Source organism: Pipistrellus hanaki, assembly GCF_964339955.1.
Source record: "Pipistrellus hanaki genome assembly, chromosome: 18".
Taxonomy (NCBI): domain Eukaryota; kingdom Metazoa; phylum Chordata; class Mammalia; order Chiroptera; family Vespertilionidae; genus Pipistrellus; species Pipistrellus hanaki.
In genome coordinates this window covers 25,564,280-25,592,203 of record NC_140520.1, presented here as the reverse complement: position 1 = coordinate 25,592,203, position 27,924 = coordinate 25,564,280, and the positions used below count along the sequence as shown (strand labels likewise).

The 27,924-nt window shown below is 41.8% G+C and overlaps 1 long non-coding RNA gene across 1 annotated transcript in view; it reads right to left on the bottom strand.

Moving 5' to 3' along the window:
- LOC311612550 overlaps window positions 1-27,924 on the bottom strand; it is a 203,127-nt gene that overhangs the window by 145,691 nt on the left and 29,512 nt on the right. Inside the window, exon 3 of the long non-coding RNA XR_014793305.1 lies at window positions 24,634-24,745. This is a non-coding gene — a long non-coding RNA (uncharacterized lncRNA). The remainder of the gene's footprint in view (window positions 1-24,633; window positions 24,746-27,924) is intronic.

Here is a 27,924-nt window from a genome sequence, read left to right as displayed (position 1 = left end):
CCCCTGGGGGTACGCGTACCACACTTTGGGAAACACTGCCTAGGATATCAAAGAGGAATCTTTTCATTATCCCTATAAATACGAGTATTACCCAGATTTTACAAATGAGGAGATTGAAGCTTGTAATCTTTTATGTTAACTTCGCTGGGCCATAGATGCCCAGATATTTGGTTAAATCTTATTCTGGGTGGGTTGGTGATGGTATTTCTGGATGAGATTAACATTTGAATCAGTAGAGTGAGTAGAGCAGATTGCCCTCCCAAATGTGGTGGGCCTCGTCTGATCAGTTGAAGTCCTGAACAGAACAAAAGAGCTGATCCTCCTCCTGCTTGCCTGCCTTCGAGCTAGAACATTAGCTTTTTCCTGCCTTTAGACTCAAACTAAAATATCAGTTCTTCCCAGGTCTCCAGCCTACCAACTGCAAATCTTGGGATTTGCGAGCCAATTCTAATTCCTAGATATATCATTCAGAGATAGAGAGATATCTCCTACTGGTTCTGTTTCTTTGAAGAATGTTGACTAACCCAAAGCTCATCTAGGCTAATTAATTTGCTTAGTGTCTCAGAGATGGTAAGTGGTTGTGTAGTGATAGAAATATAATGGAAAGGATTAAAGTGGTGTTGAATAAATGTGTGAGTTTGGGCTGGTTAGGAAGACAGGGCTAACTCCATAAAGTAGAGCTGAAGCTTACAAACAACCTTCATTCAGTCCAGGGCAGAGCAAGCTGAGCAATTAAATGCAGAGAGGATGACACTGTGATCTCAGGCTGAACACTCAGATAAAAGCATATGGGAGTCCCAGCTCCAGTCCCAAGATTCCTAACCAAACAGCCCTGCTAGTCAGGCTAGTTCCTGCTCTCCAGGCCCCCAGGTCCTCATCTGGGGAGAGAGTTGGAATTAATGCCCTTCGTAAGGTCCCTTCCTGTCTGAATATTGAGGTTTTTGTAATTAAATTCTATAAGTTTTGGGGAGAAAATTGTCTAAGACAATAGATACATTTTCTCTTTTGTTTCTTGGGATGACTGTTGTTTTTTATTCACTATAAAATACCTTACTGTGCTAAAAATAAAAAAAAAATAAAAATAAAAATAAAAAAATTTTAAATGGTGGCAGGCCATGCCTTCCAATTGCACAGAGATAAGAACAGGGTGAGGAAAGAGATTTTGCCTCCAAAACACCAGCAATGCCCAGAGGACCTACTGCCTCAGGTTATTTACATACCCTCACCCAAACCCTCAGTCTGATCTGAGGCCTGCACAGATTTTATAAGCCATCAGTGTTCTGAAAGGGGGTAGAATGTGGCAGAAGGTGGCCTGAAGGAAGCCTGTGTCAGAAACCACACATCTCTGTTCTTACCCACTTTCTTAATCCACTAGAGAATGACTGTAAGACTCTGAGTGAGAAGGGCATGGAAGGTAATCAACACTTGTTGAGCCCCCTAATTGTACCAGTCCCTGATGATGGCATTGGATTTGTATCATCTCATTTAGTCCTTCTGACAACCCTGATAAGCAGGAAATACTCTCCCCACTTTACAGACGCCAAGGTGAGAGTCAGAGAGGTGAGCTGACTTGCTCCTTGCTTCCCAGCGTCTGAGCAGGAACCACACTCAGAGTCACACCTGGTCCTTCCCACTGCATCACATATTCCTTGAAACGGCTCAGGCTAACATCCTAGTTCCAAAAGGAAACAGAGCCTGGAACAGACTTGGCACTTTGAACGTGTCCAGAAGCCATTGGTTTATTTTATCGAATGTATTGGTGTTTGTTCACTTTTTACCAATACATGGGTCATGTCAGGAAATTTAGGTTGAATAAACTCACCTCCCATACAAGGGATTTATAATGAACTAGAGGCCTGGTGCACAAAAATTTGTGTGCATCAGGAGGGGTGATCCCTCAGTCCAGCCTGCACCCTCTCCCAGTCCAAGACCCCTTGGGGGATGCCCATGAGGAGTGGGCCCAAGCAGCAGTCTGGCCTCCCTCTGTGGGAAGCAACCTGCAGGTCCCATCACCTTGCCACTTCCTCAGCCTGCTGGCTCCCACCTTGGCTGGCCTGGCACCACTGGTTTGCTGGCCCTACCCCCTGCCAACCAGTCATTCTGCCTTGTGATTGATTTGCATACTAGGGCTTTTATTATATAGGATAAGATTCAAATTCCTTTCCTAGGGTCTCAGGTCCCATTGCCTATCAAAGATTCCCAGGGCTGCACAGGGACCTTCTTTCCTATCCCTCTGTCGCTGGGCCAGTACACCTTCTAGTGAACCCCAAGAGCACCTTTATTGAAATCTCCTGCATAGAAAATGTCACGTGCATGGATGAAGTGATCCAGAGTTCCACCAGTCTAGATAAATTATAGTATAACTTCAGTCCATCCTGCTGTGACCTAAGACCCTGTTCCCCAGGGTCCTGATCTAGTGGTGGATATGACCTTGAGCATATAGCACAGTGCTCAGCCTATTGGGCAGCAGCAGGGCCTGAGAATTTCTCCTCCGCTGTCACACTTCCCACACAGGTGCACCACCTCCCTGAAGTTCTGCATCCTTCCAGCCCTTTTAACTTTCTCATTTACTTCCCCAGATTAGTCCTGTGGTCATTATTTAGACCAATGACTTTAAAACAGGGGCAATTCTACCCCCCGGGGAACATCTGGCAATGGCTCCAGATGGTTTTAGTTGTCACAACTGTGGGGGTGCTACTGGCATCTAGTGGGGAGAGGCCAGGGATGCTGCTAGCACCCCACAATGCACAGGACAGCCCCCACAACAAAGAATTCTCCAGTCCAGATGTCAATAGTGCCACGGTGGACAAACCCAGATTTAGACCCAGGGTGGCAAGATTCTGCCACGAGTGCTCTTCTTCCCACTCCCCCCGTGTCCTTTGCTGTCACATCTAGTTGATCAGGGCATTCATTCCCTCAGAGCCCAGTTCTGAACTCAGAATCCTCTCAACACAGGGCTCCAGGCAGTCGCTAATAAGTGATAGGTGCTGAAATGCAAAAGGAGGTCGAGTGACCGTCCATTTTGTGTTAGCCATAATTTCCTGTTTATGCTGTAGACTTTTTTAAAAGCATTTTATTGATTTTTATTATAGAGAGGAAGGGAAAGGGATAGAGAGTTAGAGACATCGATGAGAGAAAAACATTGATCAGCTGCACAGGGAATGCGTCCGCAACCAAGGTACATGCCCTTGACCAGAATCGAACGTGGGACCTTTCAGTCTGCAAGCCAATGCTCTATCCACTGAGCCAAACCGGTCAGGGCATGCTGTAGTCTTTTTGAAGCAAGGATCATAGTTCTTTATTTTCCAGAGTTCCCAATTATTCCAAGATGAAGAAGGGAAATGACCACGACAGAAAGAGAAAGTGAGGGAAGTGAAGAAAATTAAAGAGAAAAGAAAGGAAGAAAAAGAAATAAGACTATAGAAGAAAAGAATGGAAGGCAGAAGGAATAAAGTTCAAGACAAAGCTCCCCTGAGGCCAACATCTCTGAAATAAATGAAGCAGGCCCACTGCTTAAGGAGCTTACTTTGCATGTTCTTAAGGTGACTTTTCCAAGTGACAGGAACCACGCCATGAATTTCCCTGCAGTCAAGAGGTCGATTCTCTGTTGTGGGAACCTGGTCCCTGTGTTCCTTTGATCAGCACAATTGACAGAGGCTCACTGTAAGAATCCCCTGTTTCTCCCATTCCTCCACTATGGCCAAGGACAGAGCTTTCTTGCGAAATGGTGAGAACGAGCTATCATTTGGTTGTCATTTTCCCCAAAGGCCATACACAAAGTCCCTGAAAGAACCAGATTCAAGTTCTTCCCAAGTTGGTCAGTCTCAACTTGGTGTGGATCGCAGGTAAGGCAAGGACACCCATCCCAGTTAGTGCTGTCATAAATGGCCAGCAATGATGACACTGAGCTAAAACAAAAAGTGCCTACTGTTGATAGAGTCTTCATGGATATGTTTTCTGTGCTTATATAGCTTAGATCTTCAGAAGAGATTTGGCAGGCCCTTAGTATTTAAGGGTTTATAGCATTAGAGTGACACAACCACATGTCTGTTTTGAATCTGCCCTAGTAAATGTGGATATATCAGCAAAAAATGTTATGTACACAAAGGGCACTCCTTAGAAAGTAACACACCTTGCTATTGAGTAATCAAAGTGATCGATTTGTTGGAAAAATCCTCCTTGAAGGCACGTACAGTCTTTGACAGTGTGCATCTTAGGGTTTTTCACCTCCACAGCATTTCCAACTAAAAGCCCACGCACAGGTTGTGTTTCAGAGGCTTCCCTGCATCCCTACCAGCAGAACTCTCCTAAGGTACAAACCACTTGCCCAGTGCGGCTTCCTGTGCTCGGTTCCTACAGTGGCTGGACTCACAATCCCCTTCTACAGATTAAAAAAAAATGTTTTTTGTTTTTTTTTCTTGAACGGATTCCTATTCGCACAGTCCCATCTGCTAAGTCTTTTCATCAGTGGCATGTTGGGGACCCCATGCCATGCAAAATTCCACAAAGCAACCTCCTTCGTCCATTGTAAAATGAAATGATCTCCCCTCTCTCCCCTCGAAGCAAAAGAGAACTACTTGGAAGAACTCCCAATCCCGGAAGAGAGGTTCGGAGGGGGCAGGAGGAGACTGGCCCTCTCTACAAGGTAGACCAGAACAAATCACTGAACCTCAATGAACAACTGAGCAGCTGCACGAAGAGACTTCATGAAAGTTTAAAAGGATTTCGCTGACATGGGATTACATGTAAACTCAGCATTTGCAGAGCCATGACACCCTCTGAGAAAATTCCAGAGAAGAAGGCACAGGGATACCACACCTTTCATCCCCTTTCCCAGAGACTTCCGAGCTGCTGTGTGTAGGGCCTGGTAAGTTCTAGGCAACCAGGCCTCTGAGGACCGGTGTGGGCAATGGCTCTTTGGAGGCAAAGGCATCTCCCATCACCTTTGCCTCCTGCAGAGGAGGAACTGGTTCTCATGTTTTCCCCAGCTCAGTAGCTCAGGGCTTTGCTAATCTTGCTGAACACTTCAGTTTTTAGATGGTATATCAATGAGGCATTCAAACAGAGCAGTTTATACAGAAAAATTCTGTCTGCTTTGTAAAAGATTATCCTTTTATAAACACTCTGCAGAAAACATAAAAGCAAATAGGGGACAGCACATAGAACAGGAAAGATGTTAGCAGGGAGATTAATGCTGAATGGGTCGAAATGAATGGCGCTTACTAAAGCGAGGCCCAGATACTCCGGCTGCAGTGAAACATAAATAATGGGAATGACACATCGTTTATTCGGGATAATGAGTTGATCCGAAGTGGAGGCCTCGGACAAGAGATTAAAGATTAAATATCCATCTCCTGATGAATATCAGTAGCCAACTTTAACCTTTTCCTTCCAAAAGTGTAATTTTACTTGTACAATTATTCGTCCTTATGCAGCAGTACAGAAACAGATCCTTAGAAAAGGACAACTATCACTTGAATGATTTTCTTCTCCTGGAGTGAAGCATGGTTCTATATTCAAGACAGGAAGTGCAATTTTATTTTGAGACTATAAGTCTCTGGGTATTGCTTTAAGGAATGATTTCCCCCTCCATCTTTTGCTTTTGAGAAATCTACGGTTCACATGTACTCATCCATTCATTTAACAATAAAGTTATTCAAAAAGAAAAGGGAAAGTGAAACTGGCCCAATCCAATATGGATTTCACAGACCTAGTGAGCTGCATAGAAAAGCAGAATGATTTTAGAAAATTTAGAAATATTTCATCCAAACTCCCCAGGCTCTAGGCGAGGGAACTGAGGCCCGCAGCCAGGGTGTGCCCCAGCTACCACAGTCCTGAAGCTAGTTAGAAGTAGGGCTGGGACTGTATCAAGGCCTTCTGGCTTATAGCCCCCACTCTATCCACTGCACCCTGCTGCCTCTTTATTCCCTCAAGTTGCAAACAATGACATAAGCAGGTTGTTGGAAGAGCCAACACCCGACCTGCAAAATTAAAGCTCTGAATTCACAAAATAACTTAGGTCTTGGAAGCTCTGAGTAAATAAGGGTTGGAGACAAAAAGGGGGAGAAGTTGGAGTGGTGGGAGAAAATATAGGAGTAGGGTGCAAAAGGAGCGGACAGCAGTCAGAGTTGCCAGCAATGCCAGTCCACAGTCCCTGGGTACAATTTTGGGCCAGTCCATTAGTGGCCCTTCCCTCTCAAGGGGCAAGAAGAAATCATGTGGTTTTCCCATTTCTTGAAGCCAGTAGCTGCCCACAGTTCACAAATCAAGACCAGGCTGGTTTTGTGGCTGGCAGATACCAGTGGATTGGGGAGAGCAAAAATTCAAATGCAGCATTAAACAAAACCACAGGCTCAGCCAGTGAGGCTCAGTGATTGAGTGTTGACCTGTGAACCAGGAGGTCTCAGTTCCTAGTCAGGGCACAGGCCTGGGTCATGGGCTCAATTTCCATGTGGGGCATGCAGGAGGCAGCCAATCAATGGTTCTCTCTCATCATTGATGTTTCTCTCTCTCTCTCTCTCTCTCTCTCTCTCTCTCTCTCTCTCTCTCCCTCTCCCTTCCTCTCTGAAACCAATAAAAATATATTAAAGAAATAATAATAATAATAATAATAATAATAATAATAAAATAATGACACAAAACCCGGGCCACCAACCAGGAGACCATCACAGGTTAATTCCACAGCTGCTCACCTACAGAGAGCAAGGTCAGGATTTGGCTGGGGTCCCATGTGATATCAGCTTGGTGGTTTCAGTCTATGCTCCAGGGAACATTTGTCTCTGTGCCAAACCAACATGCATGCACGGTTGGCAGGCTGTGCTCAGGAGGCCAGCGATGAGCCCTGGAAGTGTATCCATTTTCACTTTGCAAGTATTTGCATGCCAACAGCTTGGCCTTTGCTGCTCTTTGGAGAAAGCAGGGAATTTATGCTTGAGAAAGAGGCTGTTTTCAGATCTCTCACTGCACATGGGGGTGGTGGAGCCCATAATGCCAACCTCTCCATCCTCTCTCCTTGGCTGAGTAAACCACTTCTTAAATTTTTTTTTAAAGGTCTTAATGGGGCCGGCCACCCACCAGATCTTAGCAGGAAAGAATTTTTCATGTGACTCACAGATTTCCACTTAGAAGGGATAATCAAGAGCCAAGGCAAGATAGCCACAGGACACAGGACATGTACCTACCATTTTGTGAAAGGAAGGAAGGATATGTCAGGTAGAGAGCTTTACAAAGAGGTGCTGAGAGAGAAAGGCCGATAAACTCAAACCTTTTTGGAGCACTGAGCATGCTCAGCACTAAGGACCCAGGAAAGAACTCCACCACCCAGCCTCCCTAAATTGAAAGAGCAGCCAAAGGAAAGTCACTAGTAAACGGACACATTTTAATGTGTTTTTTTTTTTAAATCAAGTAATATGAAATATCTGGTGCACGAAATTGTGGAAATAAGAAGAGGGAAGCTGTGATGAGGAAGGTGGGAGAAGCACTTCTCCTAAGAAGCAATAGGTTTTCATTGAACCTTTACATGCTGTCCAACCCGGGTTGAGATGATTGTCAGCAACAAGGAGTAAGAAAGGGGATGTGGCACTGTGTTAAGAATGCTGTTACACAGCTTCAGAAGGAGGATGTTACACAGACTGTGGACCCATTCCAGTCAATCATTCCCAGTACTTAACAGCACAACCTAGGCTGTGCCAGGTAGCTCCGTTGGTTAGAGCAGTGTTTCCCAAACTTCTCTCATGATGAGAATCACCTGGTGGAGTTATTAAAACACAGATTCCTGAATCCCAACTAAGAAGTGCTAAACTAGAATTTTTGGGAACATATAGGTAAAATTGTATACTTAACTAGTGCTCTAACACAGATGTTATATACAGAGCACTAAGTTAGGTATGCGATTTTACCTATATGTTCCCAAAAATTCTAGTTTAGCACTTCTTAGTTGGGATTCAGGAATCTGTGTTTTAACAACTCCACCAGGTGATTCTCATCATGAGAGAAGGTTGGGAAACACTGGGTTAGAGCATCGTCCCAATAAGCCAAGGTTGTGGTTCAATCCCTGGTCAGGGAACATATAAGGATCAACCAATGGCCTGGTCAGTGAGGCTCAGTGGTTGAGCATCAACCTATGAACCAGAAAGTCAGGGTTCAATTCCAGATTAGGGTACATGACTGGGTTTTGGGCTCAATCCCCAGTTGGGAGTGTGCAGGAGGCAGCCAATCAATGATTTTCATCATTGATGTTTCTATCCCTCTAAATCAGTAGTTTCAGTGTCACCTGCAGACCACCTTCAGATCTGAGAGTCACCTTTCTACATTCTGCATCTCTCCCCCCCCCCCCCCTCTCTCTCTCCTCTCTCTCTCATCTATCTCTAACTCTCCTGAGTTATACTTCCCTCAGCCATGAGGGAAACCAGGCAAGAGGCTGCCAGGCCCACAGCAGTCCTTTCCCTACCCTGCACCACAAAAAAAAAAGAAAACAAAAACGTCCTGCGACAGCTCCGATCCAGATCAGTCTAGTTCAAATCCAAGTTCCACCACCTACAAACTGATGCTGAGTGAGCTCCTACATTCTCCATCCATTAAACGAGAGACATATCTGCCTTCCGGAAAGAAGTGGCATGATATTGATAAAGAGCCTGGCATAGAAAAGGTGGCGTTCCTTTTCTCCTGAGAGCAAGTCCCTGGAGTCACCTTGGCACACAGAAAGGATAGCACGGTAACAGTGTGTGGCCGGAACCAAGCAAAACCCAGGGGAGGAACCCAGGAAATAAATGAATGGGTTTGCCAACAAGAGACATTGTTATTTTTTTCTCCCTGCCAAGCCTGATTTTCCCAGAGATACAGCAATTCTTTGGATAACGCAGCAGCCACTCCATCCAGTCTCTCAGGCGGACAACATGTTTACAGTCAAAATGCTCACTTCCACTTCGAGTTTCCAATCCCCTGCTGCTACTTTCTGCAAACTTAATTAATTAGTTGCAGCTAACATTTGTTCAACCTCATGCGGCAATGGGAGACTGAAGGAGCCGGGCTCTCATAAACTAAAAACATTTCAAAATATTGTCTTTTCCCAAGAAAACATTTCTTTCTTTAAAAAAAAAAAATCACACTCCATTTGGAGAACTTTAAGGTTTCAAAAGAAAACAAACAAGGGCTTTCCAATTAATGTTGATTGTCTTTAACTATTTCACAGCATGGACCTCTGCTACCGCTCATTATCCTAAGCATTGTCATCCCCATAATATATAGATATGCAAGGGGTACTCTACCAGTCTCTTTCCTGATGCTTAGGTAATTATGTCACATTTGGTCCAGGTGTGACAGAGCCTGGCACACATGCCATCCCTCAGCAGATTAAAATGTGCCTAAACCCTAACTGATAATGCTGTCTCAGAAAGTTCAAAGCTTGCCCAATCGGCATGCTCAGTGGTGGAGCGTGGACCTATGAACCAGAAGGTTCAATTCTTGGTCAGGGCACATGCCTGGGTTGTGGGCTCAATCCCCAGGGTGGGGCGTGCAGGAGGCAGCCAATTAATGATTTCCTCTCATCATTGATGTTTCTATCTCTCTCCCTCTCCCTTCCTCTCTGAAATCAATATTTATTTATTTATTTATTTATTTATTTATTTATTTATTTATTTATTTTTAGAAAGACTTAAGCCTTCAGATAATTAGTAGGATTTTTTTTTTTTAAATTCAAAGCTCAAGTGCTATATTCTAGGCAAGCAGGTACAGTAATTTTCTTTTTCTTATTGATTTCGTTGTTTCCCTGCCCAGACTTTAGTCTATTGGCTAAGACTAAATCATAGGAAGAGGGGCTAGGAATGGCCCTGCAAACAAATTGTCACCTTAGCCCAATGTATTAATCCAAGGGTTTCCGATCGGGGCATTCTAACAGCACCACACTGAGTATGTGTCATCACTGGAGGGAAGCTCCTCCAATGACCCATGAGTAGGTGATAGTGTCCCAATTGCTACTCTTCCAATACCTGCCATGATCTTTGTATAGTGTTTCCTTGTAGAAAAAGGATCAATGCCTAGCCAGTGTGGCCCAGTGGTTGAGCACTGATATATGAATCGGGAGGTCAAGGTTCCATTCCCAGTCAGAGCATATGCTGGGATTGCAGGATTGATCCCCGAGTAGGCTGTGTGCAGGAGGCAGCCAATCAATGGTTCTCTCTCAGCATTGATCTCTCTTTCTCTCTCCTCTCTCCTCTCTCCTCTCCCTCTCCCTCTCCCTGATCTCTCTTTCTCTCTCCTCTCTCCTCTCTCCTCTCCCTCTCCCTCTCCCTGATCTCTCTTTCTCTCTCCTCTCTACTCTCTCCTCTCCCTCTCCCTCTCCCTCCCTTTCCTCTCCCTCTCCCTCTCCCTCTTCCTCTCCCTCCTCCTCTCTGAAAAAAATAAAAATATATCTAAAAAGAAAAAGAAAAAGGATAGACAACATTGGTTCTGTCTATAGTGCATGACTGGTGAGGCACTCCGAACAATTCCGAAAGCATGTAAACTGCGGTTGTTGTTGCTGCTGTGGCTATGAATAACATAGGCTATGAAGGAGCCTGGACTAGAGTGACCTGAGTCATGACTCTGCTCATACACTGATCGAGTCATTGCCTTAGGATTCAAAAGAGAGCAGGTCAGGGTAGTGAACAGTGACACAGTATGAACAGTGACAAGTGGAAGACAATTGTGGGGGATGCTTCTGCAGGCTCTGTGAGACTTTGTTAGAATGGCCATCACTGTGTGGAGTTATCACCAATTTCTTATTCACTGTATTTTCATCTTGTCATAGGTGCTGATAATAATTATAAGGTTCAAATATTTGTCACAAACACAGTTTGAGGATCATTGGTTATACCACAGAAGTAGAAAGGGACAAAGGGGAAACTTAAAAATACATAAATTAACCCTCTAATCACTAAGTCAACACCATTAACTTCTAAGAAATATAAGGTATGAATGTTTTCAGAGATTCATGTCAACTAATCACAGCTACTATAACAATAGAAAAAAATTGGTTTAATTTTGTATAAATAATGCCAATAGTTATTTATGTAACAATATCTACAATTATACTTAACTAGAATAGATGTGATAATTAGCATATTATATGTAATATTATTTTTATTATAATATTTATTTGATTTTGTTCAGTTTTAACTATGTCTCACATGTGTATGCAGAAATAGAGATTACTATAACAAATCTTTTTCTCTAGATATAAAATATATTTTTATATATTATTGTTCAGCTAGAGATAAACATAAAGAAATATAGCCGAAACCAGTTTGGCTCAGTGGATAGAGCGTCGGTCTGCGGACTGAAAGGTCCCAGGTTCGATTCTGGTCAAGGGCATGTACATTGGTTGCGGGCACATCCCCGGTTGGGGTTGTGCAGGAGGCAGCTGGTCGATGTTTCTCTCTCATCGATGTTTCTAGCTCTCTATCCTTTTCCCTTCCTCTCTGTAAAAAATCAATAAAATATAGAAAAAAATATAGTATAGCTTCTGTCTCTCTCCATACGTGTACACACACACACACACACACACACACACACACACACACACGTATGTGAATATACAGGGTGGGCAAAAGTAGGTTTATACTTGTGAGTATGTGAAACACAGAATTTATTATTGTATTATTATTTATTAACTAGAGGACCAGTGCACTCTCCTGGCCTGCAGGGATCAGACTGAAGCTAGCTCTCCGACATTCCCTTAGGGATCCCAGATTGGGAAGGGGCGCAGGCCAGCCTGAGGGACTCCACTGGTGCATAATTGGGGCCAGGGAGGGTCCGTAGGAGGACTCCAGGGCATGTCCAGTTCTCACACAGTCCCGATTGGCCAGACCCCAGTAGCAAGCTAACCTACTGGTTAGAGCACCTGCCCCCTGGTGGTCAGTGCATGTATAGCTACTGGTTGAATAGTCAAATAGTCACTTAGGCTTTTATACAGATAGATAGATTACTAGAGGCCTGGTGCATGGATTCATTTACCAGTGGGATCCCTCAACCTGGACTGCGGGGATTGGGCCAAAACCAGCTCTCCAATATCCCCTGAGGGGATTGCAAGAGGGCATTTCTTGAGTGATGCACCCTGGAATCAGGCTCCCTCCTGTCTGGTTCCAGTAAGTCACCTAAAAGCCACAGCTGCCAAGTCACTGCAGCTCACCAGCTCCTGTGTTGAGCATCTGCCCCTGGTGGTCATTGCACATCATAGCTACTGGTTAGACAGAACAATCGGACCGTCGCTTAGGCTTATAGATATAGATATAGATATAGATATAGATATAGATATAGATATAGATATTATTTTCCATATAAACAAAAGTGGACCTATTTTTGCCTCACCCTGTTTCTGATAAGAATGAATAGAGAACACCCTATATACATGTATAGAGAGAGGAAGGGGCTAAAAGCTCAGAGAATTAGTTGCCTATGAATTGTCAATAGCCTTTTTCCTTACTAAAATAACCAGATCTTGTTGGGGATGGCAGTATGTCCCACTAAGAGAACAATATTTAAAACATTACTTGCAAATAGTTATATATCCAACTGCTGACCAATTAAAAGTGAGCAAAACTGGGGTGGGGGCGGGGAGATTCCAGAGAAGCCTGTTAGAAGCCAGGCCGATTAGGTTGGCAAGTCCCTTGCCTTCCCACTTCTCTCTGGCACAATGCTATATTTAAAAAAAGGATCAACCAGCTTGTTATTCTGAAGTGACAAACGCATGCTAAGGATGGCTAAGTAGAAAGATAGAGGGAGGCTGGGTCTCTCCTCTTATCAAGATCTGCCAAATCACCTGTGGGTTACCTACCTCCATAGGTCTCATATTTAGACTCCTAATTTTCCCCCAGCCATTTATTTTTATTTAGCCGTTTATTTTTATTTGCATTGTGTTCAATGCAAATCAATTCCATAATATGAGATGTTACTATGAATCAAAGCATAAATGCACAAACACAACATGCAATCCAAAATAGAGGTACAGCATTCAGGTAGGAAACAAAGGGAACGTTCATTCACATGCACAGTAGCTGGAGATCTGCTGGGTATGGTGTTCCTGGGTAGGCTTCTACAGATGGAAAACAATGACTTGGTTACCAAGACTACTGTGGCCATGTTAGGGACTGGAACATCTAAGCCACTGTTTGGAAGCCTCTGTTCTCGGCAGTCAAAAATAATTCCTATCTGATGCAAGAGGAATATTGATCTTTACCCTCAAGGCATTCATAAATTTGCAGACAAAACAAGATAGGCATTTATGTTTGACCCGATTAAACAACAGAGACTTGTATATGGCATGAGCGCTTCATAAGCAGTGCAAGCTGCAAATGCTGCAAGAATTCAAAAAGAGAAAGAAGGGTGTGCATTGGAGTTTTAGAAACACATCTTCATGTGAAAGGACCTGCGCAGGTCCTAATGCACAGGGAGATGTTAATACTTAGAGATTTAGAAAGTGGGTGTCACACAAGGAGAATAGAAAGAATTCAGACACAGAGATAGGAAGAATAAGGGAAGGAGAGAAAGTGGGAAGAGGCAGAGGCAAGGAGGAGGAGGATTACTTGCTGCCTGACTAGACCAGGAGGATTAGTACAGGATGTGGGGTAGCTGAACATGAATTTGAATAAGTAGCATGGGGCTAGGAGACAGCAGCCTTGAAAAGTCAGGGTATGGAATTCGGATTTATAGGTGGTGGGTAGCTGTTAACCATCATTTCTTTGTCTTTTCCTGGCCCCTAACTGCCTCTAAGATAGTTCCCAAGTTATACCATCCTAGGTATAAGCTGTCTAGGTATAAGCTTCATCAAGAGATCTGTGGTGTTACCCATCATCCAGCCTTCTAGTATAGAAATTATGGAGTTATTTCTGACTTGCTTTCTTCTCCCAACCCCTATATCCAATGCCACCTAGTATCATCCTTCCTTCCTTTAACATGTCCCTTGAATTCATTTATCTATCCATTCCTATCATCACCATCTGGGGTTCTCTTTTAACCTTGTTAACCTCTCCTGCAAGAGCTCTGTAAATAAATCTTCCTCCTGACAGCTTCTCCTAGTTGTAGTCATCCTCTAAATGAGTCTAAATCACTGTGAGAAAAATCTTCCTAAATTACTGTACTATTTAAATTGCATACCCTTTCCGCACCCCCATATTCAAGAACCCATATTCCTCATCTGAACTTACATATCTTTTATGTTATTGCCACTGGGCCCATCAGCCTTATTTCCCTCCACAAAGAAACGGCAACCCATGTGATAGTCATTTCAATGGATCTTCCTCCCTCAATACTCACTTGAGAGTTCCCACTTACTCCAAATGTTCAGTTTTCCTTTCTTGGTTGTCTAAATACTATTTAGTGTTAATATTCAGTGAGCTATAGCCTTCCTCAGAGACAATGATCACCCATTTTCTGCACTACCACCCCATTTACAGTTTGTCAGAAGGTAGATTGTAAGTGTGTAAGATCTCTGGAAAGCTGAACTATTTGCCATCAGCTCTTAAGGTTGAGGGACTTCTATGCTTCATTTCTACCAGAGCCAACTCAATTGTACATACCCTTCCACACAGTAGACATTCAACAAATATCTACTCAATAATTTATGAAACTTTTGATAGTGTTAGGCCAATAAAAACAATAAATACTTGTTGATGATTTGATGACCATTAACTGAATGAGGTTTAAAAGTGATGACACCATGAATGCATACTTTAGGAAGACTAATCGATCCTATTTTCCATACCCATTAATGCTGACTCTGCCAGAAGAGTTTTAGGTACACTAAAGCCAGTGTAGCTTATGTTAATTACAAAAAATAAAAGAAGTTTCATTGTTGTGTAGAATTTCATTATGGTTTAATGACCACTGCTTATAGTCTGTGGACAAATTTACCTTGAATTGCTGGACAATTATCTATATCATGTTCAAAAGGCAGTAATTATTTCTAGTTGAAAATTGAGAGGTATGGAACTGAACCAGCTGTGCCCATCCAACATACCTAAGAAATCCTGAAAACCCATATTGTCCTTTCTCAGATCCACTTGATATTTTTGTAGTTTTCTCTTTTGATTAAAAGAAAATGATTCCATTAGCAGGAATAAAGAGAGTACATATTTAAAGGTGAATCTGAGCAGTAAGAATTCTATCCTTAAATAAATAATGTCATAATCTTCTTACAAATAACTGATACCTTTGCTAACTTCTCAAAAACAGGAAAAATTAACATTCAATCAATAAGTATACTTTCTTGAAAATGTATTATTACTAAATCAACTACAATGCTTTGTTTTGTATCAGGTCGTGTGATACATCAGAAAAACTCTAGATAATGTGTTTTTAAAATTTTCCTTTTATCTTGACATCACTAAATGATTGGGAGTATTCGCCATCAAGTTCTTTAATGACAATATCCTTTCTCTTACAAATGGCTTTGAAGTCTTCTACCGCCTATTGCAAGTATTTGGATATTTCCCCAGCAAGGGTGGGCAGGAAGCCAACAAAAGCCACCAGGTGCCAATATTACACCTGACAAATTAGCCACACGACTGGAAAAGGGTGGGACCATCCTCCTGTTAGACGTTCATTTCCTCTCATTTTCTCATGAACAGGAAGTCATTGGGATGGGGAAAAAAGCTTTCCTTAAAGACCCATATGACCAAAGGTCTGAACTTGTTAACTCTTTACTAACAAATAACATGGAAGCAAGTTCAAACTAGTCTACAAGACTTCATTTACATTGACTTGTTTAACCCCGCTGATGACCTGGGTTCCAAGATGCTGTAATTTAGTTATACTCGAGGTGTTCTAAAGAGGTGGGGATGCCCTTGGATGTCATATGGAATCATTACAGCTGAGATAGAGGGCAGACCAATCTCAGCCCTTGCACAAAAGCCAGGAACCTGAAAATTAAGAGGGTCTTGACAAGATCCAACCAAAGACATGGGTTAGGGCCAGAACCCTATATAATTGACCCAATTCAACAAGATTGACTTGAAGTATTTAACCAGAGTTTTCTGAGATTCCATAAAATACTACACCTATTCATATAATACTCAGTTCGATTACACAATGACTTTTAACTGCCTCCTAAAGATCAGTTATTCAGCTTGATGAGGGTTTAATAAAGAATAATGAGAGGACTGTTTTCCAGCTGAAAAGTAATCCAAAACTTAGAGATGTATACTTATACTCATTTTAGTGCCATCTCAAGAGATAAATATGGCCGAAACCAGTTTGGCTCAGTGGATAGAGGTCGGCCTGTGGACTGAAAGGTCCCAGGTTCGATTTCGGTCAAGGGCATGTATCTTGGTTGCGGGCACATCCCCAGTAGGGGATGTGCAGGAGGCAGCTGATCAATGTTTCTCTCTCATTGATGTTTCTAACTTTCTATTCCTCTCCCTTCCTCTCTGTAAAAGTAAGTTAATATATATATATATATATATATATATATATATATATATATATATATGATAATGTCTTATATTTGTAATGCATACATAATTAATAATTAAATATTGCTTATATACATATAATTTTTTAAAATACTACAAAAATGACATACTGTACAATGTTCTATAACTTGCTTCTTTCACCTAACCACATAATACTGACATCTGTTCTCAATGGTCTATATAGTCATTTTAACTGATAAAGCCTCTCAACTCCCTTAATTTTTTGCCCATCTGATAGGTAGAAAATGGAAATTCATGTCCTTTCATTTTACATTTCTTTTACCATTAATGAGAGTGAACATATTTTTTAAATGTTTGCTAGCCATTGCAATTTCTCCTGGGAATTGCTTATTTTGTATCATTTGCCCATTTTATGAGTTATTTATATCTTTCTCATTAACTTGTGGGCACTCTGAATAATGGATAGTAACACTTTTTTCCCCCCCGTAATGTATAATTTAAATATTTTATCCCAATCTGTCATTGCTCTTTTAACTTTATTTATGACTTTTTTAAATATAAAGTCCATTATGTCAGGGTTTTTTTTTAATGGTCTCTGAATTTTCCATCTTGGTTACAAAGATTTTCTCACCCAACACTATTTTTTTTTTAATGGTTCATTCATAGTTCCTTCCAACACTTATATAGATTTGATTTCCATGTTTAGAGCTTTGTCCCATCTGGAATTTACTCTTGTGTATGGTATGAGTCCAGATGGAGAGCCAGTTGTCCCAGTACCATTTACTGAACAGTCTATTTTTTAGCCACTGATTTGAAATTCCTCCATATTATCTGTTAAGTTCCTCTATATTCTTAGGTCTTTTTCTGGACGCTAATCTTTTGGTTAGCTAATTTCTCTATCACCACATTTGTGCATGAATTTCATCACTACAATTATGTATTGCTTAAGATGAATAGTTTGTGTTGATAAACTACTAGGGTATGTCCCCATACTCATTTTAATTTTTTGTTTGTTTGTTTTTCATGGCTTTTGTCATGTATTGCCCTTCCAGGTAAATGTTAGGATAAGCTGCTCAAGTTCTACTAAAAATCCCATTGGAAATGGGATTGCATTTTGATTTATAAACAAACAGAGTGAAGTGTTACATATTAAATGCCATCTGATTGAAAGCAACTAACATTTCATGTGATACATTAGAAAAACTCTAGATAATGTATACTTTAGGAAGACTAATCAATCCTGTTTTCTATACCCATGAATGTTACAATGCTTTTAGAAGTTAAATCAGTATAAGTGGGATGCTATGCCATTATCCTTGTTATATCAAGACTTTCAAGAGATAAATGGAAACACTTCTTTTGGATTGGCTGCTCATTCAACCAAACAAAGAATTCTATCTAGAAAACTATAGTATATGTCATGAGCATACTGAGAGGTATTTGGCATAGACCCTGTCTTTGGAAACTTATAACCTAGTTAACTAGATAAGATATATATATACACATAGACATAAAAGATATATTGATATATGCAATTTACCTACTGATTTAAAAAAAAAAATCCTCCCATTTTATTACCTAGACACAGGCTATGTGTTCTAATGTCAAAGCCACTAGTTGAAAAGTAAAACCACTGGTTGAAAAGTGAAAATAGGGCAGCTTATTAAGAATCAGATGAATTATGTTGCCATTAAGAGCTCCAAGAGTTCAAAGGCAGGAGATTCATGATAGGAGAGCTAAGAGGGTCTCTGTCTCTTATTTTATGGAAGAGAATGTTAAGGCCCTGCCAGATTAAGTCATAGAGCTAAGCAGTAACAAAAAACATCAGGACTGCTCATCCCTATTCCAGTGACTTGTCCACTGCATCAAGCTCTTACTCCTTGACACATTTATTGGTAGACCACTTTAGAATGATCTAGAAATTTGTACCTATGAAGAAGAGTCCTTTAGAAATCCACATTTATAACTGTGTCCATACTACAAACTAGTTGTCCCAAATCAGTTAAAAATAAAAAGGTTGAATTCAAACAGCTCTACTCACAAGGATTTCTTTTAATCTCTATGACATCAAGTAACAGATATTAATGAAGTTTCACTTTTAAACCAGTGGTTTTGACATTAGAACACATAGCCTGTGTCTAGATAATAAAATGGGAGAATTTTTTTTACCCCTTTAGGCAATTCATCCCCTTATCACATTTTAGAGCCCTCAGGTAACAAACCCTAAGACCCACAGGAATCTTTATACCTGCGGAGAAGAGATTTCTAAAACTCAACATCAAATCCACGTTTGATTTTCCCTTGAGTTTGTTTCTGTCAATGTTAGGCAGGTAACACATTTCAGCTTTTAAGCTGTGAAGTGATCTTTTTATAGAAAAAAAATGCATTCACAGCTTTAATCTTATATTTCCATGTGTATTGAGTTAAATGTTGTAAAACTATCAATTCTGTCAAAACCTAGCAAAGAGAAAACAGGACACCATGCAATCTTAATGTCCAAACTGACTAGTGATTATCAGAAATTAAATGTGCAGGAATTCCAAATCTTTTTTGATCTGAGATGTCTAGATAACTTTTGTTTTTCCATAATTGTACGAGGTTTCTACATAGTATTTAGGAATCAATTATATTGCAATTGATGTAATTAACTCTAATAATCCATTAAAAGTCAGTAGGAGGGCTATTCAAGTCCATAGAAAAGAAGGGAGTATATTATGAAGGTGTTATTAACCTTTACAGAATTTTACCAGACATTTTCTTTTCTTACATAATAAATACACAGTGGTTAGGAAGCCTGTCATTATAATTTAATGTGAACAATAGTCCATCACTTCTTTTCCAATGCAACCCTTAACTAATTCCATGTATGGTGCACAAGTAAAATGAAACCTTTTCTAATCACGGCACAGGCAAATCAATCATCTGTTAGTCCGTGATGAAAGAAGAGGAAGAGAACTGGGCACTAGCAGAAGTTTCAGACCCACCTTTTCTTTCAGTCGACAAGTCTGCGCTTCTGATGGCTGTCTGTACATTGCAACTTAATCAAAGGGTAAACTAGCCCTCTAGAAAGTTCCAGCAACCACCGATTGCCATGGAAAGCATGGCTACCTGTTCCCTGGAACATCAAATGAACTTTGGAGCACTCGGAACCTTTTAAATGAAGTGAGACGAGAACCACTTACCTTCACAGCATTCCCCATGTCCACACTAAAGAAGCCAACCTCTGCCGAGCTGGCCCTGGCCATCCTTGGGACTCCAGGTTACAGAGCAAGTCCTGGGGGGCTCTACCTGCTTCTCACGCCCTCTCCATTTCCAGCAAAACGAAGTCAGGAGAGCACAGTTTCCATCACAGGTCACCAAACAACCCCACTGGCGTTTGTCTGAAAGGACTGTCACCTCTCACCAGGCCCCAGTTCTGCTTTGCCAATGTGATAATGAACATGCTGTTCGCTAACATTTGCATGAAAGGACGCTTCAGTGTTCGTCTTAGCCAGTTATCCTATGATGGAATTTATTAAGAATACAGGCTGCTAGCTTCTCCTGGCTTCACATACGCATCACGGCAACTGGCCTCAGCTGTGTGGGCAGCAAGCGTTATCAGGAATAACACCGTCCACGCAGAGAATAGCGTAGGTATAAAGTTTCAGGGTGTGTGGGGGTAAGGGGAGTGAGGGGGGAAGAGCCCAGCACCTGGAATCCCAAGGCTTAGGAGGAGTACAGGCTCAGCCACAAACTGGCTATGCGACCTCAGAACACCACTCCTCTGTCTCCTCCTCTGTCCGGTGGGCAGAAAAAGAGCCCACATCACAGGGCTATTATTACATTAGCCCCATAGCATCAGGCATAAATTGGACAAACATGAGGAATCAGCCTCGTAAATCAGAAAACACTGCAAAGTCTGAGACTGTGTTTGCTCAAAATCACCAGAGCGCCCGAAACCAGGAGGCAAGGGATAGAGCAGTCATTCTCCCCAACGCCCGTGTGCCCGGGCTTCATCTCGGGACTTATTTCAAAGTACACGTGCCCGCTTCCCAGGTGATTCGGATTGAAAGCATGGGCTGAGAGACTCGGGGATAAGGGGGGCGGCTGAAAATGGATTCCTATTGGTTCATCAGATATGTTAAGCACGAGGAAGCCTTAGAGGATACAAATAATTACAAGATATGGCTCAATGTCGAGCTGCTTCGGTTCTACATGCAGACAGAGGACAAACATCCAGAAACAGATAAAGTGCAAGGCGGTGTGTGTGTCAAAGCCAGCAAGGCAGTCTGTAAGTAACACCTCGTCTTCAAGTTGCTACCTGGAGCCCCGATAAGCAGAATCTGTATTCCCTGCAGGTAACTCTGGTTCACACTGACGCCTCAAGGACATATCGTTTGTGCTATGTTCCCTTCTGCACAAACCTCGCTCCTAGGCCTCGAGGGTCCACGTGAGTCCCAGGGTCTCCGCCAGGAATCAAGGAGAGAGTGCGGGTCCCATCCCCTCTCCTTGAAAAGTGGCGTCTCTTCCTCAGAGGGTTCACCTTCAGCTGTGGCACAGATACCCCTTTTCATTCCGGAGAGCTCCCGTTTCATGTGGTCTGGCGACAGAGCGAACAAATCCACCAGAGGCATGGGCAGCCACGGGGACCGGGATCCGAGATTTCCCCTCTGAAGGTTTCTCTTTGAATCTCCTCCCTAAGGCCAGTCCCGGAGAGAGAGTGTGGACACAGCAAAGCCAGTGGCTTCAAAGTCACAGCAACTTCCTGTGGGCCTGGGAGGAGATGGAGAGAGTCACCTTCCTTTCTGCTGAAACTCCATCGCGGCTTCACAGGGCGCAAGGACACAGAGAAAAGAGGCCTGGTCCGGGAGTCAGGAGACCCGGGTTGTCGCTCTGCCCCTGCCCAGGGATGAGCTGGGTTCCCACCTCTTTCTTTGGCCACAGCCTTTTCCAAAGAGAGAAGTTCAGGAGACTGACATCTCCTCTAGCTACTTCACAGGGTTAACGTGAGGGCTGGATGAAAAACTTATTTGAAAAGCAAAAAGTGTCGCCCTAGTGGGTTTTGCTCAGTGGATAGAGCATTGGCCCAAGGACTGAAGGGTCCCAGGTTTGACTCTGGTGCAGGCTGCATCCCTGGCCCTGGTCAGGAGCGTGAGGGAGACAGCCAATGGGCATGATGTTTCTCTAAGGTGACCAGACATCCCGCTTTTGGCCGGACAGTCCCGATTTTTAACAATTTGTCCCGTGGCATTTTTAAAAAGTCCCAATTTAAAAAATATATATTGATATATATATTTTATTGATTTTACACAGAGTGGAATTGAGAGGGATAGAGAGTTAGAAACGTCGGTGAGAGAGAAACATCGACTAGCTGCCTCTTGCACACCCCCCACTGGGGATGTGCCCACAACCAAGGTATGTGCCCTTAACCGGAATCGAACCCGGGACCTTTCAGTCCGCAGGCCGATGCTCTATCCATTGAGCCAAACCGGTTTCGGCAAAAGTCCCAATTTTTATGCTGTGAGACACAGGACAAATTGTTAAAAATCGGACTGTCCCACCAAAAGCAGGATGTCTGGTCACCTTATTTCTCTCCCCCTCCCTTCCACTCTCTCTAAAAATCAATGGAAAAATATCCTCAAATGAGGATTAAAAAAACAAAACACACACACACACACACAAAAAAAAACAACAACAAAAAAAAACAAGACAAGAAAAGTGTCCTCATGAAATACAAGAAATTAATATGAAAGCCCCAAAGCAAAAAACGTCAACCTCTGATTATGCGATGGGATTATGAATGCTGTCCCCCGGTCTACCAAAGCTCTCTCTGCCACTTTGCTCTGAAAGTACGGGTGGATTCTCTGCTGATCACTACCTTTGATTCACCAGCAGGAAAAGACCTGCAGGACTAGGCCCTCCAATTGGATTCTCAGGGACTCGCATGCACCGGTGTGCTCGGTTCAATCAGGCCCACAGATGCTTGAAGCATTCCTACATTGCGCATGCTCTCCACGCCTGGCCTTGGCCTGACCACGCAGATCTGGGGGGGACCCGAGAACCCCTGACCCTTGCCGCATTCATGTGACACCTTTGTTCAGTGCTACCATTCACTGGAGAGAGGAAAAAAACACCTCAGCCGGGAAATAAATCTTTTACTGCCATTTCATCCTCCCCTCACATGGCGCTGGAATATCGCTTTAAAGGACATGCTTGTGGCCTTTCCAGTTCTTTTCCTTTAGGCCTGCAAACAGGAGCAGCCTGCCCAAGGGGAAACTACTCCCCAGCAGAGCCGTTCTTCAAAGGGGACTTCTTCGGGCAGGAAAAGGGAATGTCTGATACGGTGGCTGAATAAACAGGCTCATCAAGCCCCGTGCCAGATTGGAAAAGCAGGCCCTCTGCTCGCCAGCCCGCCAGCCATCTCCTCATGTGCGCCCCGCTCTGGCTCTCCGGCTCTGTCCTTCTGTCTCCCCTTTTCCTCTTCCATTCTGTCATCTTCCTTACCAAATGCCTAATGTCCCAGGGCATGCAACTATTGTTTTTATTATTAATAACTGACTGATCTAATAAGATTTTCAAGTCTCAAAGCTCATTTTTGACTCACAAACTTCCATTATCTTTACTCAGGAATTTCACTTTATAGGTCCAAATTCACATATTCCCACAGTCACCACCAACCTTCCTTAGAGAGTAGCCATATATATATATATATATATATATATATATATATATATATATATATATATATATATAATTGATTTCCAAAAAAAAGGGAGAGAGAAATATCAATGGGGAGAGAGAATCATTGATCCGCTGCCTCCTGAACACCCCTTACTGGGGAGCCCACAACCCCGGCATGTGACCTGACCAGAGTCAAACCTGACCTCCTGGTTCATAGGTTTATGCCCAGCCACTGAGTCATACTGGCCAGGCAAGAAAGCAGTTCCCTTTAATACTCAATGCTGTAAGCCCTGGATGGGTGGTTGGTAGTTTCCTAAAGCTTGTTGGACCCTCCCAAGGTCATTATTTTCAGGAAAATCTAAAAATGTACAGAATCCAAAAGGTAATAATTTATTCTGGACTTTGAAAGAGTCCAGAATCTACCAACTCTGTTTAGGACTCAGTTCTATGTCCCCTAGTCTAAAGTAGAAGTATTTCCAAATAGCTAAGCTAAGTTTATACTATAATTAGTTTTTCCTCTTGAATAACTGGTCATAAGTGAAATTCCAAACTATAGGTCAGAGCAGGGCTTAGACTTAGAAATTGGAATTTGTCTTTTTCCATATTGGAAATTTTTTTTCTTTTTAAACAATTATGCCAGTAAATGTTATGGCTATCGAGATTATCTGGACACTAACTAGTTTTAGTTATTATTTATATATCTATACATACTCACATGGATAGAGACAATTCTCTGTGAATTTCCCACAAGACTTTACCATTCCTATCAGGATTTTGTTCAACTATCCAAAAATTAGGCAGAGAATCTCACTCTGATTAACTTGTTCTTAGTGTCTAAACCCTTTCCTAAATATTTCCTTGAGAAACATTTCATAGACTTTATAAACTTCAGCTTTTAAAAACAAGAGCAAGGAGTCAAAATAAAAAGAATGCTAAATAATAATCTAGTCAGTAAGGATCTGAAATCCAAAGCCTTACCAATTTCCCTCCCCCCCCCAATAATAAGTTCTTAACCTCAGCCACTGAACCGCATCCCACTTTCCCATCAACATTTATGCTAAAAGACTAGCTGAGCCCCACACTATATGTCTGTCCATTCTGTATACTTGTCAGTAATTACTGTGGAGTAATCACAAGAACAATCCAATTGTCCTTGCTGGCATTAATCACAATCAACAACAAAGGTCCAGACTAGCCACTGATTAGTAAACTTATTTTTGTACTTGCCTAGAGCTGTGTTTTGTCTACCTTTGGGGAAGGAGAAAAAAAAAAAAAAAGAATTCAGCCTCTCAGATGCTGTCTGATAGACAATACCTGGATATTTAGAAATATCTCATGAACAAGTAGATTTTTTAAAATGATTTTTGTATAAGCACCACCATCAACTGCCTATCAAGCTAAGAAAAAGAAGAGTCAGTGATTATTTTTAACCAGCAGGAGTCTACAATGTACCTCCTCTGCTTTTGACATTCACCAATAAGGTTCTTGATTATGCAATCGCTGGGGCAAACATCCCCTTAGACATGCTGAAGGGACAAGGTGGGTGGGAGACGTTCGCTTCGGTTACCTTTGCCCGGGCTTTATTTGTTCTGCAGATAATCAACTTTGGACTTCTTTACCCAACCGGTCATCTTGCACAAACAGTAAACTCCCTCAAAACTTTCTGTTCCCATGGGACCCTTGAGAAAACAAAATGAAAAGGAAAACACAAACAGATGATTAAAATCTACTTTCTTCGGTCAACATCCTAAAATTGAGCAATTTCTCCACATCTTAAAAGAGACTGTCCTGGAGTCAGGTTGAGAGTTAGCAAACTCCCTATTGATCACATAACTGAAATCAGTAGGAACTGGAGTCGGAATTCTGAGGTGGCAAACACTTGTTTTGTAACTGTTTCCTGTTCCTCCGCGTAGGCTTCTGAAGCCCTTATCCACGTTCATCCTTCGTAAGCAGTGGTTTCTAAACTTTTAGGTCATGCACTTCTCTCAACAACAACAAGAGAAACTTAAAGTATATACAATCTTTCCTTATAAATTACATATGTATTACTGTACTGTGTGCATCAAAATTATACCCCAAAATCTTTATTTAAGGTGAACTGAAAATAAATAGAAGATTTACTAGGTTCTTTCTGCACTGGATTGTTTTGGATTCTCCATGGGATGTAAATATCATACTTCTGAACCCTTGCTCTAAGAATGCAGTGACCTGCCTTCTCTCAAACTCAACCACCACCTTGCGTTAATTGAAACCTATTTTCAAGAAAAGATCTGCCATCAGCCATTATCATCTTTTGTGCATAAGGACTCATCATTATATTAATGCTTCCAGCAGGATTTGCATTTTAAGCGTATACCTAATTATGAGAAGAAAGCTTTATTTCAGGTTAATGTAATATCGGAAATGACAACACAATTCATGATATTTGGAGGATGGAAATGTTTCCTGGTGGCCCTGAAATCAGAAAAGGGAGGGGATGCCCCTTCTCTAGTGAAGAGGCAGGGGCAGCGCCAAACTGTACATAAAAAGGTTTCAGGGGCAGCAAATTGATTAGAAGAGAGAAGAGTGGGGATGATGGCATGTTGGCTTGGAAAACTTTTCCTGAGGTCAATCCCAAGTTTCTTCTTAAATTATATGTTTATTTGGGGTTCAGAGCGGGGGATAGATATTATAGAGGAAAAACTTAAGTCCTCCAAACTGTTTGTGGCTCCCTCACAACCAGTAAAAACAAACCTTGACACAAGCAGACATGGAAATTCAAAGGCTTAGTATGTAGCCTCAAGTTGAAGAGTAAGGCTTCTTTAATTTAAAAAAAAAAAAAAAAAAAGCAGTTTTGTCCCCAAATAATCGAACACAAGTACTTGCTTATAGCTCAAGAACTTAATGTTTGTTGTGAATTTTTAAAAATAATTTTCCCATATATGCAATAACCTAGGTTATTTTCATCTTTACAAATATGAAGTTGAGGTGTTTTAAAATCTAAGTAATCCATTAGACAGATGTATTGATCACCGGGTAACTGTAAAATAGTCTACTTGATTTTAAGCTATAAAAACAAAGGAAAATGAAGCATGAGGCATGGTCATCAGCTGTTGAAAGCTGTCTCTTGTATATGTATGTATACATGTACTACATATTCTGTACATATAATACATATGTGTGTGTGTGTGTGTGTGTGTGTGTGTGTGTCTATAGAGAAACTCCTATCATCATTCAGTTTACCAACTAGTTGGGTAAATCAGGTGTCCAAGAAAAGTTGTAAAGTGATAAATCTATCAGCAGGCACAAAAGAATCTAACACAAAACACATCAAATAAGTATGTGCTGGTCAAATGAAGAATATTATGTAATTAAAATATATTATGAATATCCAGAGAAATCAGGGACAGGCATTTCAGGTAGATAGATGGCATGACAACTGAAAAGTTTAATTTAGCAAATCATAAGCAGGGGACACAAGAGTCACTATTGCTGCAGTATGAACTATGAAGTTGAAGTTAATGGATTGATAGAGGAGCCTTATTATAAGAAAACTGAGCCAAAATTCAGTTTTGCTTGAGACATCCCCTATAATGTCCTTTCTTCCTTTGTGAGATAACAAAGGTATATAGGCATGCCATAAGAAAGCACAATAGTTTCATGGCAGGGAACTTGACAAGTGTGCACAGGAATACTGCCTGCCCTTGGACCTTTGCAGGCTTTGACCTTTGTCTCTGACATGTCAAGGTATTTCTTGTGTCATCATGAGCCCTCTCCCCCAAGTCCTCCTAGCTGTTATCACTGAATGGACATGAACTATGCCAAAAATGATAAGACCTGAGATTTGCTGAGCAGCACAATTCTTCTGTCAACATTCCTGTTCTGAAATCTCCTTTCACTTAACCTAGCTCACCTTCTCTTAATGGCACAGGGAGAAGAAAACTGAGGCAAATAATAAAACATTTCTCTCCAGAAGAGAATTCTCAGGGAGGGATCTGGAAGATTCTACCTGGCCAGTTTATCCTGTGTTGTCTGGGTGCCCTTCGTGCTTTGTAATTGTCACAAATTGCTCTACCTGCACCGGACCAAAAGAGAAAGCCCAGCAGGAGCAAAATCTGACTTTGCAGCTTCTCTTGTATTCCCTAATGTAAGTTGAAGAGTTAGTCGCAGACTCCATGCATAGTAGGAACTCCACATGGTAAGCCACAGATGAATATCTGCTATGCTTGGACAATGTTTTAAGGAATGCATGGATGAACCAGCTTATCAAGCTGATCAAGATATGGACCAGAAAGCCACAAAATGACCACACCACAAATGATCAGAACAACTGTTTGCAAATTTCATACCCAAATATACTTGCTATTGGGACATACTATTTAGCATTGGATTGTAAAAACTGGAGTCAAACTAAAGTTAGTTATGCTGGATTTTAATCTCCCCAAGGGTAGAGGCTGTGCCTGTTTTGTTCAACACTTTCCCCCAGCACCTAACTTAGTGCTTGTCACATAGTAGGGGCTTGTGGTTGCTTGTCACATAGTAGGGGCTTGTGGTAGCTTGTCATTTAAATGACTGCCATCAGAAAGAAACTTGATTCCGCTAATGTAAGGTGAAATCTACTTCTCTGACTTCTGGAATCTGGGATGCCTAGGGACTGCTTTGACAAACAGAAGATAGAAGTAATCCGCATGAAAGCTAAGGTTAGGTCTTAAGAGGCTTTGTAACTCCTACTTGATTGTTTCAGAACACTTGTGCTAGAAGAAGCTGGGTCACAGTGTTAAAAGGCTGATCACAAAGAGAACAACAAGTTCTGAAGATACCCCAGCTAATGTGAGAGAGAGAAGAGAGAGAGAGAGAGAGAGAGAGAGAGAGAGAGAGA